At 41.8% G+C, this 4,692-nt stretch overlaps 1 pseudogene; it reads left to right on the top strand.

The window, feature by feature from the left end:
• The first annotated feature begins 591 nt into the window (after positions 1 to 591).
• Positions 592 to 2,065, top strand: LOC102971713 (annotated as a pseudogene).
• Positions 2,066 to 4,692: the final 2,627 nt, after the last annotated feature.

The following is a 4,692-nucleotide window of genomic DNA, read 5'->3' as shown; positions in this document are numbered from 1 at the left end:
GCTCCTCAAACTGCCTTAGGTGAGTCCCACCACTTGGTGGTCTTCATCTATCCCACAGAGCTTCCGATAAGCATGTCTGCCTTCCTCCGAAATAGACACCTGTGACCGAGGATTGACAGACATGTGAGGAAGACAGAAGAAAAGGAAAAAACAAAAAACTAGAAGAAAGAAGAAAAATACTGTAAAAAAAACCATTATTCTTCTGCCCCTCCCCCATTCATACTCTGTCTCTCTCTGTCTCAAAAATAAATAAATGTTAAAAAAAAAAAATTAAAAAAAAAAACATTATTCTTTGCAATCTCTGAAGATTATCCATGAGAGAAACAGAGAGGGAATATGTAAAAGAACATTCCAAAAATAAGAGCTCTTGAAAATTATAAAAGCCATGATAAATTTAAAAAGTGTTTAAAATTTTTTTTAATGTTTATTTATTTTTGAGAGAGACAGAGACAATGCGAGTGGGTTAGGGGCAGAGAGAGAGGGAGACACAGAATCAGAAGCAGGCTCCAGGCTCTGAGCTGTCAGCACAGAGCCTGACACAGGGTTCGAACTAGGAGCCATGAGATCATGACCTGAGCGGAAGTCGGACGCTCAACCGACTGAGCCACTCAGGCGCCCTAAATTTAAAAAGTGTTTAAAGTTAGAAGATAAATCTGATGATATCTCACAGATATTGGAACAAAGAGAAAAATATGGAGAAAGACAAAACATAAAAAAATTAGAAGATTAAAGTTTGACGTGAAAAATAGGAATTACAAGAAAGAGAAAATGAAGAGGAGGAAATACTCAAGAAATAATTCAAGAAAACTTCCCAGATGTAAAAGACACGTTCTTATATTGAAAAGGATTGCCAAATGCCCAGCACGACAAATCTAAAATGATCCACACTAAAGTACATCATGAAATTTCAGGACACCAGCGATAAAGAAAAGATCTTTAAAAGTTTCCATAGGGAGAGGCACCCTGAGTGAACCAAGATGGCCGCTCCCGTGGATCTGGAATTGAAGAGGGCCTTCACAGAGCTTCAAGCCAAAGTTATTGACATTCAACAGAAGGAGAAGTTGCAGACATACAGATTGAACAGCTAAACAGACAAAAAAGCATGCACATCTTACAGATACAGAGATTATGACTTTGATAGATGAGACTAACCTGTATGAAGGTGTAGGAAGAATGTTTGTTCTTCAGTCCAAGGAGGTAATTCACAATCAACTCAGAGAAACAGGAAATAGCAGAAGAAAAAATTAAAGAATTGGAACAGAAAAAATCCTACCTGGAGCAGAGTGTGAAGGAAGCTGAGGAACACATCTGGGAGATGCTGATGGCACGAAGGGCGCAGTAGGAAACCTCTAGTGAAAGCTTCCTGCCCCCTTCCACTCCTGGCAAGGGCAGAGGGGCCTGTTTGGGGAAATATCCTCTCTTCTGCCCTGATGGGCTTTTTATTTGAGTGATCTGGTAACCCCGTGCTTTCTACTTCACCCTGATCCCCTTTTCGATCCTGGCTCTGCCTGCCACCCCTGCCCAACACTCTCCTCCCCTGGGGGGAGTCAGGAACACCCAGGAAAGATGGGGGCCAGGACAGATAGGGGAGCTCTGCCCAAACCTACTACTAGTTACGCTGGTTAGACCAATAAAAGGCATCTGCCCCCCCCCCCCCAAGTCTGCCTTTCTTGAGAACCGAGGGCCAGAGGCTTTCAACCTCAGCTCTTCCCTGACCTGTCCCCCTCCAGAGCTTTGGCTCTGTTCCTTTCGCATTGAAGTCTTTCCTGGTTCTTTTTGTTCCTTTCTATTCCTTTGAGCAAATCCTTCTACTTCTGAGCCTCCATGCAGATCAGGAAGAAGAGAGACCAGGAGATAACTGAATTTAAGTGAACCTTGGTGGCATTCTGCCTAAAGATTCCTTCCCTGCTTACTCCCACATGTTCCATAAGAAAATGCAGTCAGGCTGTCTCCTGGTGGACAGTACAATCCTAAGGCCTCCTAGAGGCTTAGGGGCAGTGGTGTGCTGAAGCTGGCTTGTACTGACTCAGGAGAGCCAATTATTAAAAACCAAGTTATGTAAATAATCATATTTTTTTATTTTTATTTTATTTATTTATTTTTTTAACATTTATTTATTTTTGAGACAGAGAGAGACAGAGCATGAACGGGGGAGGGTCAGAGAGAGGGAGACACAATCTGAAGCAGGCTCCGGGCTCTGAGCTGTCAGCACAGAGCCCGACGCAGGACTCGAACTCACGGACCGCGAGATCATGACCCGAGCCGAAGTCGGCCACCCAACCGACTGAACCACCCAGGTGCCCCTAAATAATCATATTTTTAAGAAGGGTAATAAATATTCAGACTTGCCCCTTCCTAAAAAAAAAAAAAAAAAAAAAAAAAAAAAAAAAGTTTCCATAGGAAAAAGAAAAAGGTCACATTTAAAGGTTTGGAAATCAGAAGGGCATGGAAATTCTCAATTGAATCCCAGGAAGCTGAAATTCAGTGGAGACTTAACTTTAAAATTCTGAAGAAAATAATTCTAACACTAAATTCTACTCTCACTCAAAATATTAGTTAAGTGTGAGGGTAGAATAAAGATACATTGAGATATGCAGCTCAAAAATATGATCTACCAAATCCATTCAGAAACCTGCAGAGGGATACTCTCCAAAATTAAGTAGTCAGGAAAGAGGGATATTTAGGACCTGGGTAGCAGGGAATCCAAGTGAAGACAGAGGAGGAAAGTAAGTCCTAGATAGAGACCATTTAAACTAGAGCAGGTGCCTCCCAGAGATACCTTCCTCATCCAGGACAGTGACACCCATGAACACCTGATGTGTCTGAATACTTTAAAGGAAGATCTTTGGAGTTTGGTGATGATAAGTAAGAGGTACACAGAAACGTCAAGCAAATATATTAGGCAATTGTTGAATCCAGTAAAGACAAAAAAGTGCACAAAAAATAAAATGTAATCACCGCATGTGCCTCAGCTGTGAATAATTACCTAGCTTTAGTAAGGCAAATACATGGGGCATCTATGTGGCTCAGTTGGTTAAGTGTCTGACTTCAGCTCAGGTCACGTTCTCATGGTTTGTGGGTTCGAGCCCCATGTCGGGCTCTGTGCTGACAGCTCAGAACCTGGAGCCTATTTTAGATTCTCTCTCTCTCTCTCTCTCTCTCTCTCTCTCTCTTTGCCCTTCCCCTGCTCACACTCTGTCTCTGTCTCTCAAAAATAACAAATCTTAAAAAAAAATTTTTTTAAGAAAATTCTATTTGAATGGAAAACATTCCTTAAATGACATCTGTTAAAAAAAAAATTGAGGGGCGCCTGAGTGTCTCAGTCAGTTAAGCGTCCAACTCTTGATTTCAGCTCAGGTCATGATCTCCTAGTCTGTGAGTTCGATGCCTGCATCGGGCTCTGTGCTGACAGCTTGGAGCCTGGAGCCTGCTTCCGATTCTGTGTGTGTCTCTCTCTCTGCCCCTCCCCCGCTCACACTCTGTCTCTCTCCCCCTCTTTCAAAAACAAACATTAAAAAAAATAATAAAGTAAATACAGAATGGTAATTTAATACAAAAGGATGCTATAATTTTTTTAAAAAATGGGAGGCAATCTTATACGTGTTCATAAATGCGTGTGTCTGGGAAATCCGGTGGAAGAGTTAAATCTTCATCTGCTAGAGCTGGTAAGTCCATAGACAATACGTGCAAGGGAATAAGACAGACATAGCATTAGAGACTCTTTTATAAGAAATAGGAGAGCAAACATTAAAAAAAGGCCCCGGGGGCGGGGGGAGGGGTCGCCTGCTTGGCTCAGTCCATTAAGCCTCTGGCTTCAGCTCAGGTCGTGATCTCACACTTTGTGCCCCGCGTTGGGTTCTGTGCTGACAACTCAGAGCCTGGATCCTGCTTCGGATTCTGTATCTCCCTCTCTCTCTCTCTCTCTCTCTCTGCCCCTCCCCTGCTCGTTCTCTCTTTCTCTCTCTCTCTTTCTCTCTCTCAAAAAGAAACATTAAAAAAGAAATAGAGTAAATTTTAAAAAACAATAGCGAAGAGTTAAGTTAGAGGAAGGAATTGAAAGTGGGAATGCTTGATGCAGGTGATTGCTATTTTTTGTTATGAATCTGGAAATCCTACTTGAATTTTAAAATCTGTAACCGTATTACTTTGGTAAAAGAAAAAACTTTAAGTTTTAAAGAGTTGTTAAGTAACCAGTGCAAGTGGTAGTAAGTGGCACAATTGTTGTTCAGACTCAAATCTGTCTAAATTCTATAGGCTTTAAAATTTGTTTTACAACTCCAGCGCACAATAGTGAAGGAAGGGAGAAGCCAAAGATTCTTTTGCAGGCCCCTTTCCCAGGACACTAGCAGAAAGTTGTACATGGAAATCAGCATAACAGAAGCAAAAAAGTTACATGTGATTATTCAGGTCCTTTCCCCGCCTCCTGCTTGGCACCACACATAGGTGTTTCCTATGCCCTATTGTGCACATCAGACATGAATTGTAAGGAGAACCTAAAAACAGGATGGCAGATTTACATAAAAGAGAAAAGTAGGGAAGGAAAGAAAAGAAGAAAGAAAGAAACTAGGTTGAAAGTAGGGAGAAGGGAGTTAAGGGAGAGTATAAGGGTGAAGGGAAAGCCTTCACATCCACTGAGAAACAGAAGAAACATGGAGCATGAAATGAGCTTGGGAAGGGTGGGATCAGGGCGGG

The sequence above is a fragment of the Panthera tigris genome, chromosome B2 (genome assembly GCF_018350195.1).
Source record: "Panthera tigris isolate Pti1 chromosome B2, P.tigris_Pti1_mat1.1, whole genome shotgun sequence".
Taxonomy (NCBI): Eukaryota; Metazoa; Chordata; class Mammalia; order Carnivora; family Felidae; genus Panthera; species Panthera tigris.
Note: the sequence above shows the minus strand (reverse complement) of the source record. Positions and strands in the feature narration are given on the sequence as shown.